At 36.5% G+C, this 10,319-nt stretch overlaps 1 protein-coding gene across 1 annotated transcript in view; it reads right to left on the reverse strand.

Moving 5' to 3' along the window:
- Positions 1 to 1,723, reverse strand: part of LOC127860599 (high-affinity choline transporter 1-like) — a 32,335-nt gene extending 30,612 nt beyond the window's left edge. Inside the window, exon 1 of the mRNA XM_052398741.1 lies at positions 1,654 to 1,723. The gene's annotated coding sequence lies outside the window, so the exon portion shown is untranslated. The remainder of the gene's footprint in view (positions 1 to 1,653) is intronic.
- Between the last annotated feature and the right edge of the window lie 8,596 nt (positions 1,724 to 10,319).

Consider the following 10,319-nt stretch of genomic DNA (forward strand, 5'->3'; position numbering starts at 1 on the left):
ATCATGCATAAATATTTGCATATAAAACAAAAAGATTAATCAAATACAAATATACTTACATTTATGCACCCTTGCAGTGTATGTATAGTAATACAGGCTTTTTCCGCTCCATTTTGGGAAAACGCCACACTGGAATTTTGGGAATTTCGCGTCGTGAAAACCCCCATTTTGGGAAAAAAATTAATCGCAAAATTGGCTCAATTGGGAAAAATTATCGCATGTAAATAGTGTTTCTTATATTTCAAAGAAGCCGTTAACTGGTAAACAACGACTATTTTGATAACTTATTATTAAAATTTTACAAAATATTATGAACATGTGTGTTAAGTGCAGGGTTTTTAATCTGAATTTAGGGAAAAGGCCTGGCCTTTTTTGATGTGAAAAAAATCGCGCGAAGGGCTGGATTTTGAGGAAAATAAGGAATGTCTTAAATAATCATTAACATATTTTACAGTTTTTAAAACAAATTCAAGGCAACAAAATATTTAATTATGCAATACTTTCTATTTTCTACACCGGATTAGGTAAACTTATATATTTTAAAGTTAAAAAAAAAAAAAAAAAAAAAAAATTTTTTTTTTTTTTGGAATTGGGAATTTTTTTTTCAATTGGGAAAAGAACAACCAGATTTGCATTGGGAATGGGGCCGAATTTCGGACCCGTGGCATAGGGCGGAAAAAGCCTGTAATATATAATAGCCATCACTGCTTATCAGCTTGTTGCCGCCTCGCTTACTTCCGCCACTTATAACTACATAAGTAACGGGTCTGTCCTCTGGTATCACGTCATCCAGAGGCCACTCCAGTATTGATCGATCCAGTGGCACGATCGGTGCTTCAATGTTCTGGCCAGTTATGTTAAATGACCGATCTTCGTCTTCGTCTCTTCTTGTGTCCCCCAAGAGTTCTGACATGTATGAAGTATCTTGAATCTCTGATATCTCAGGTACCGCGAGTTCCGACTCCACTGCTATGTCGGCGGTTTCCATTAGTACCTCCGGTGGGACTTCTGCTGTGAGTTCCGACTCCTCTGCCATGTCGACTTTTTCCATTTGTACCTCGAGTACGACTTCTGCTGGTCGGCTGCATTCGCTACATTTCCATTCTACTACAGCACCCTTCATCATTTTGCGATACTGACTTAGACTGATACCAGTGTCACAAGAAAGGTGTTGCCATTTTTCGCATTGATCACACGATATTGCGCGATCATCGACATTCACGTTCCGACATAAATCATTTAAATAATATATACAATTAAAACAATCATTTGTTACAAAACTCAACGCAATAACGCTAAAAAATAACATAAAGAAGCATAAATCCCAATATATTTATTAACAACATCATATTCAATTTAAATATCATTTTATTCTATACAATATGTCAGTGTGACGAAACCTCCACTGCCCTCCTTCATAATATCAGTGTGACGAAACTGCATTGTGACGAAACCTCCATCACCCTCCTTAATTGCATCACAACACAATGACAATGCTGCGACAAATGTCGCGAAAACACGTTAAAGAACTAATTTTTCATTGAGAACATACAAAAACTTCTCCTTGACACATACAATAACAAACACAATACATAGAAAGTATATGGCATATATTTTCCATACGTGTCAATTTAAAACACATACACAAATTACCTTTGCAGATAAAGCAATGTGATTATTTACAAAATGTTTGCAAATGCTGAATTACCCACAAGAAAAAAAACATGACAAAGACGAGGCCAGAATACACTGATTAGCATTAACAGCCCAAACGCGTCCCTGAAAATAAACTCCAAAAACATTAATATACAGGTGGACAAATTGTATTAACTTTGTCTAGTTAAATCACCTTGGAAGTACACGACGAACAGTATTACAAACACACAAGGAGTTATGCAGGGACAAAATGCAATATCGTAATTTAATTAAGATAGGTACAGTATAATAATGTGGTTATCAGAACCTGTAGGATACCCTTTTAGCTCTCAGTCATGCCGCTCATGCGGACTTCTTAGAAAGCAGTTCTGTGTGGACGTCACGTATTGTATATTTTAAGATGTGGAGACTGATTAAAAGTGTATTTAGTTGGAACGTTGTGTTATTCTTTGCAGCAATTCGTGGTTGTATTCAATATACTATAGTTTGTTTTATGATAATGTGTACTTAAATCGTTAAGACGTATGGAAATTAGGCATTTTGTCACCAAAAATAATTATAAAGTCACTGCTCATATAAGGTCTCCTGGTCTTCTCCCGATGGTATCCATGTTTTCCCAACATGGTCATTAAAAACGCAAATTTATCCACAAGAAATAGTTTTCTGGAGAAACCCTGCTGAGAGGTTATGGCAAACATGTGTAAGTTTGTATAAATCCTTTAATTATTGTAGTGGCTTGCAAATTAAAGCAGTTTTTCTCCCCTAAAAGCATGAACATGGCCCATTTTGCCCGATCTTCTACTTCAGGGAGCCACAATACGCTCATTTTTTGCTCACCTGAGCACAATGTGCATATTGTGAGCTTTTGTGATTGCTTTTTGTCCGTCGTGCGTCGTCCGTCGTATGTCGTCCGTCGTCAACATTTTGCCTTGTGATCACTTTAGAGGCCACATTTATTTCTGATCTTCATGAAATTTGGTCAGAACATTGTCCCATTGATACCTCGACTGAGTTCGAAACTGGGTCATGCTGGGTCAAAAACTAGGTCACTAGGTCAAAAAAAGAAAAACATTGTGAACACTGTAGAAGTCACATTTGATGCCCAATCTTCATGTAACTTTGTCAAAATGTTTGTCTAAATGATATGTTGGTTGAGTTCAAAAATTGTTCCGGTCCGTTGAAAAACATGGCCGCCAGGGGGCGGGTCAGTATTCCTTATATGGCTAAAGAGAAACCTTGTGAACACTCTAGAAGTCACAATGTTTGCCCAATCATCATGAAACTTGGTCAAAACATTGGTTTCATTGATATCTCGGACGAGTTCGAAAATGGTCCAGATCGGTGAAAAAAACATGGCCGCCAGGAGGCGGGGCAGTTTTCCTAATATGGCTATAGTAAAACCTTGCTAACACTCTAGAGGCCACAATTTTTTTCAAATCTTCATGAAATTCGATCGGAAGATTGGCCTCAATAATATCTTGGATTAGTTCAAAAATGTTTAAGTTTGCTTGAAAAACATGGCTGCCAAGGGGCTGGGCATTTATCCTTATATCGCTATATATGGCTATAGTAAAACCTTGTGAACACTCTAGAGGCCACATTTATTTCCAATCTTCATGAAATTTGGTCAGAAGATTGGTCTCAATGATATCTTGAATGAGTTCGAAAATGGTTACGTTTGCTTGAAAACATGGCTGCCAAGGGGCGGGGCATTTTTCCTTATATGGCTATATATGACTATAGTAAAATCTTGTTAACACTCTAGAGGCCACATTTATTGTCCGATCTTCATGAAACTTGGTCAGAAGATTCACCCCAATAATATCTTGGATAAATTAATAATGATGCTGGTTGGTTGAAAAACATGGCTGCCAGGGGGCGGGGCATTTTTCCTTATATGGCTATAGTAAAACCTTGTTAACACTCTAGAGGCCACATTTATTTTCCGATCTTCATGAAACTTGGTCAGAAGATTTGTCTTAATGATATCTTGGATGAGTTCGAAAATGGTTTCGGTTGCTTAAAAAACATGGCCACCAGGGGCGGGGCATTTTTCCTAATATGGCTATATATCATGCTTTAGTAAAACCTTGTTAACACTCTAGAGGCCACATTTATTGTCCGATCATCATGAAACTTGGTCTGATGATTTGTCTCAATGACATCTTGGATGAGTTCGAAAATGGTTCCGGTTGGTGGAAAAACATGGCCGCCAAGGGGGCGTGGCCTTTTTTCTTATATAGCTTAATTTTAACCTTGTTAACACTCTAGAAGCCATATTTATTGTACGATCATCATGAAACTTTGTCAGAAGATTTGTCCCAATGATATTATGGACAAGTTCGAAAGTGGTTCCAGTTGCTTGAAAAACATGGCCACCAGTTGGCGGGGCATTTTTCCTTATATGGACTTATGAATCTTCATTAAACTGTGTCAGTATATTTGTTTAAAAGATATCTTGGATGTGTATGAAAATGGTTCTGATCTGTTGGAAAACGTGGCTGCCAGGGTGTCCACTAGTCATGAAAGTTGGTAAGAACATATTGTTCTAATGACATCTTGGGCTGCACAGAAAAGGTCAGTTCCTTTGAATCTCAGGTGAGCGACTTTGGGTCTTTCAGGCCCTCTTGTTAAGAAAATTTGTCAGGATTTTTTCTACATGTATGTCAATACCTTGTTATCAATGCTAATACACAGTTGTTTGAAATTGGACTTTGAAAATTTCATTTTTTCCAATCTACTTACCCTATGTTAGTTCATGCAAAAATAACTAGCACTGCTCCAATGGTATTACACTGCTCACAAGTTATCGGGTTTCCTGGAGTGAGGTTTATGATATTAAGAATTCACTGAAAGAGGTTTAATATTTGTGCTGGTCTTATGCCGGGGGGGGGGGGGGGGGGGGGTGGCAGAAGCGGACTTCCAAAGAAAACCTCCGACAAAAGACGAATTCGGGGAATTTTAGTTATAGCTGCAATATCCAGCTATTTATTGTTCAATAATATGTATTACAGTTCTGTGTGACCTTGTGCTGTGAGGGGGTTCGAGTGAGGTCGGAGAGTCCGACTTAAATCTCATCTGTCCAGTATAATGCCTACCGACCAAACGCATGCGCCGGGAGTCGGCATTGAACTGAGGGCGCTCACGTGAGAAACGCTTGAATCAACTACGGTTCCGTCCGGAGAGCCAACGTTAGTCTTTCTGACGGTTGGTTTACCGTTGTTAGATGCTTGTTGTTCATAATACTCTGAGTACGAGTCTCATACTTATTCATAATAAGTGATTCTATCAAAACGTTGGACGATTTTCCGATGAATCCTATTCGTATTTATGTGACGGATCGTTATAGCGTTCGGATAAAACTACTGTTTGCGAACAGCTAAGTAAATGTGGACACAGTGGTATAGTTTTACTAGTGCATAAACTGAAGAATTCATTCACATTATTTATCGTTCTAACTCAACTGATATGTTACGAATTTGGGTAGCTTTTATTTAAACAGACAAAAACGTAGATGTATCAAAATGTCTTTATGTAGCAAAGTTCCGAGAAACACTTGCCGTAATAAGCATCGTATGCTGCAACAGAGTGAATAGAGAATCTCGACCAATGTCGATGTTTGATGTAATTTAATGTAAAGGGAAATTTTCATGATTTTGGCATGTATTGAAGTTTGTCATAAAATGCTTTATATTGATAAATGTAAACATTTGATCTAAAATGCTCGAGTAATCAAGATGTATCAAAATGTCTTTATGTAGCAAAGTTCCGAGAAACACTTGCCGTAATAAGCATCGTATGCTGCAACAGAGTGAATAGAGAATCTCGACCAATGTCGATGTTTGATGTAATTTAATGTAAAGGGAAATTTTCATGATTTTGGCATGTATTGAAGTTTGTCATAAAATGCTTTATATTGATAAATGTAAACATTTGATCTAAAATGCTCGAGTAATCAAGATGTATCAAAATGTCTTTATGTAGCAAAGTTCCGAGAAACACTTGCCGTAATAAGCATCGTATGCTGCAACAGAGTGAATAGAGAATCTCGACCAATGTCGATGGTTGATGTAATTTGATGTAAAGGGAACTTTTCAAGATTTTGGCATGTATTGAAGTTTGTCATAAAATGCTTTATATTGATAAATGTAAACATTTGATCTAAAATGCTCGAGTTAAAAAACACACAACTTTAATACAATTTAAAATTAAAGAAAGAAATGTAACCCTAAACTGCGCTCGAACCCCTGAACCTTGGAGTAAAAGTATATCGCTTAGACCACTCGGTAATCCGTGCTGATATAATGCAAGATGTATTGTATACTGTATACATGTATAAGCAATCCTCGTAGAATCATAAAATACAACAACAGAACTCTCCAAATTATTTACTCGTTTCGCGTTGCGACGCTTTATAATTTTCAGGTTTTTAATTCGTCAAAAGATGCATATTATGTTTATTTTAGAGCATTGTCAATGTTCAGTATTACTGTTTCCTCACAAGTATCATAACTATAACGAAAAATTGCGAATCTGAAACCAATTTTTAAAAATAATTTTCTCAATATATCAAAACGTGAAAAGGCCCCTTTAAAGATAAAGTAACAAGCTGCCAATCATGTTGACGACCCCAGGTTTCGTGTTACTTGTTTCAAACACCTGCTGGTAGATATATCAAACGTTACTCTTGTAATTGGTTCTGTGGGTTTTGCAACGTAAATCAAAACATCGTGCTATCATGAAACCTTTTATGTAAATGTTGAATGTTTAATATAGGTTCCTGTTTTCGAGCTCTTTCTAGAAGTCACTCGAGTCTATCATATATATTAACATATATATTTGATAATGAAAAAACAATTCAGAAAAGTTAATTTTTCGTTATAATTTGATTATTAATCATTCAAAATGGTGTTTTCACTAATTAATATAATAGCCACACGCTAACCGCCCGTGGACTGATACAGCAAATAGTGTTTGAATACACTGACCTACGAATCTTTTGAAAGTTTAATTACTACAAAATAGTCAACAGAAAGACACCTCGGAGTCTAAATTAAATTAACAATTCTAATGACATCCGGTGTCCATATTATACGGGTAAGATATCTGTACGCGACTGTGGAGTTTTTTAATTGAGACCCGTTTGTTAGCAACCTGAGATCATTTCTTTCCAATTCATATATGAAAAAGTACACGATAGACACCGCCTCAATGTTGAATCGGTTTGATTCAGATGCTTGCAGATCTAAGAAACTATGCAGCAGACGACTAATGTTTCCAGAATTGCAAAATTATTAAAAGCATTTATGTTAACCTAAGTATTTGTTTTTGACAAATAACTCTGATAATAACCTTATTAACGCTCGATTAGTGATTGTCGGCTCGGGTACTACTTATATGTACCACGGGTACCCTTAAGAATACCTAAATGTACCCCGGGTAAGAGAAAAATACTTGACTCAGGAACTTAAGAATAAATTACAGGTCACCAACAACATAATGATCGGGTTTGTGTTGAATCTTGAAGCAGGGGCTCATATAGACCAAAGTCATTTTGTCAAGCTAAACTGCTTATATAACATAGTACACTCTATTGAAATACGTTTGCTTGTGTAAAGTGTACATTTCCTACATGTTGGAAAAGACCAATATTCAGAAATTAATGGGGTATTGATAAAGACTGATTTCCTTAATAGTTTATAAGAAGTTCTTAATCAACTCAATTAATGAAAGTTGATAGTGACAAATGTTTTGTATAAATACTTCAAGATTTTGTATTAGAGAGAGTCGAGTTTGGTTAGCCGTCACGACTGGACGGAGGTGCTCGGTTCATAGATATTTTACAATGCGAACAATATTATATCATAAAGAATGTTTTAACCATGACTTGGGTTGTCATTCTATCGACTATGTGATACTTACCAGTCTCTAAAAGGGTTAATCAAATCATGTTGTGCCATGTGTTCAAAATCTACAGTGGTAGATCACCAGGTTACCTAAATGAGCATTTCATTCCACTTAGTTCAGTTCATAACTATCCCACTTGGTGAAGAGTGTCAGGTGATGCTTTCAATGATTCATTCACAGACGCTGGAAGATTGTGTTTGCCCAAGGTAAAAGGTTTTGGTAAACGGTCATTTGCATATCAAGGTTGTTTTCTCTGGAATGAAATGCCACAATACATAAGACATGCTAAGAACATTCTCAGTTTCAAGTACAACGGCAACACCCATCTGCTTGCTGCTATTTGAGTGTTTTTTTTTCTAGTTTTAATTAGTTGTTGTTTCTAGGTCAACTACAATGTATTAAGGACCACAATGGAAATAAGGATTTACTTCCTTTTTTGCTTTTTTGAGCTATCATTGTATTTTAATGTTTAACATTTATATACCAATAACACTATAAGTCTTTTATTATCTCAATTTTTTAGATTAAGTTATATAATTTATTGAATATTTATAAACATGTATCTTTTTTGCTTGATTTATCAACTATGATGCTATTTTGATTTATTGGTTTGCTATTTCTTATGCCATCAGAAGATAAAACTTATTTTATGTGTAATATATGCTTTATGTACCATGTTTTACAAATTGTTAAAATATTAAATAAATGAATTAAAAAAACGTACCCGGGCATTTTTACGCTAAATTGGTCGTTGTCGTCTATTTTTTCAAATAAGGTTGTTTATATTTATGTCAATATTCTGTAAAATGGCTCTATATTTTGTATAAACTTTTGCTCAAAAATGCATGTTGATGAAGTTTTTTTTCCAAAGAGAATTGTGTTTCGTATTTCGCGTATTACGACATCGGATTTTGGCCGGAATAAAACTCGGATACAGTCTAATTTGGACGGGTACTTGTTTGTATATTTTCCGTACCCGGGGTTCATTTAAGTATGCGTAAGAGTACCCGGGGTACATTAAAGCAGTAACCGAGCCGACAATGACCAAGTGAGCCTTATAAACTGTGTCAGAACATATCATAAGATATCAAAAGATGTTTAACGCAGCTAAAACATCTGCAAGCGTTTGACATCATTCAAATATGCATGACGTATTAACCATAAACCCTTATGGTTTTATGGATTTGCTTATTGAACACACACACAGCGTAAAGATGCATGTACTAACAGTCCAATCATAGCACAAAGAAAGACGTGCACACGCTAATTTATTTCACAGAGAAAAACGTGCGTACGTTCGAACATTGCACAGAGAAAAACGTACGTACGTTCATACATTGCAGAGAGAAAAACATGCGTACGTTTATACATTGCACAGAGAAAAAAGTACGTAAGTTCATACATTGCACAGAGAAAAACGTTCGTACGTTGAAACATTGCACAGAGAAAAACGTACGTACGTTCATACATTGCAGAGAGAAAAACATGCGTACGTTTATACATTGCACAGAGAAAAAAGTACGTAAGTTCATACATTGCACAGAGAAAAACGTTCGTACGTTCATACATTGCACAGAGAAAAGCATACGTACCTTCATACATTGCACAGAGAAAAACGTAAGTACGTTCATTCATTTCACAGAGAAAAACGTACGTACGTTCATACATTGCACAGAGAAAAACGTGCGGACGTCCATACATTGCACAGAGAAAAACGTACAAACGCTCATACATTGCAGAGAGAGAAACGTTCGAATGCTCACACATTGCACAGAGAATATGATTGTCTGAACACTCTAACAAAGGGCAAAGAAAAAAATATACGAACATACATACAAAGCGCAAACACGCGCCTACGAACAGTGAAAACACTACTAACCCACTTACAAAACGCAATAACACGCTAAAATTCACATACTAACAGCAACAAATATACACTAACACACATTAAAACCTTTACAAGGAAACATAAAGACGCATGCAGACAAATAAATCGGTGTCCTTGAGCAAATACCATACGAGCATTTCTAACGCATATCTAGCCAGCGTGCTTTACTTCAGTATATTAAAATACAGGAAAATGAGGCCGGCATGTTCCCACTCGTGACATGTATTGTCATAAAGGAAAGGACGTCCGACTCGAGGAATGACAGTACTCGCTGGATTCGCAGAGCCGCCCGCAGAAGTTCTCCTTTCCTACCCTCTTCAGAGAATGTAGTGAAACCACCTATGGACCGTTAGCAACCTGCTTTGATATTCTTCCGAAAAAGCTTCAAGAGAATCATCCACGGGTGACACTCGCCACGGTTGCGACGTGAACGCTCCAGCGGCTGACCGAGGGTCTAATTGCCGATTATCTAAAACTATTTTCCAAACGGGGACAACTGGAGAATTTCAAATCTAAATACATTTTTTAAACAATTTCGTAATCCGGTATGCGCATATTTTACTGAATACCCTAAATGTACGTATAAATAAAGGCATAATGACTCATATTGGTTTAAATTCGAAAAAAGACGATAATTTATCAACACGAAAACATATGATTGTTCAACACAACAACAGCAGAGTTCTTATTTAATGTAATTCTAAATCTTATCGATTTTGATTAATAACGACCGCGGGGCCGCATAGAAAGTCGGATATGCCATATCTACCGGACACCCAACCAAACATGACAGTCGGATATGCCATATCTACCGGACACCCAACCAAACATGACACCTTACGATAGGATCTCGTGGATATGGCAGCTA

Source organism: Dreissena polymorpha, chromosome 15, assembly GCF_020536995.1.
Source record: "Dreissena polymorpha isolate Duluth1 chromosome 15, UMN_Dpol_1.0, whole genome shotgun sequence".
Lineage (NCBI taxonomy): Eukaryota > Metazoa > Mollusca > Bivalvia > Myida > Dreissenidae > Dreissena > Dreissena polymorpha.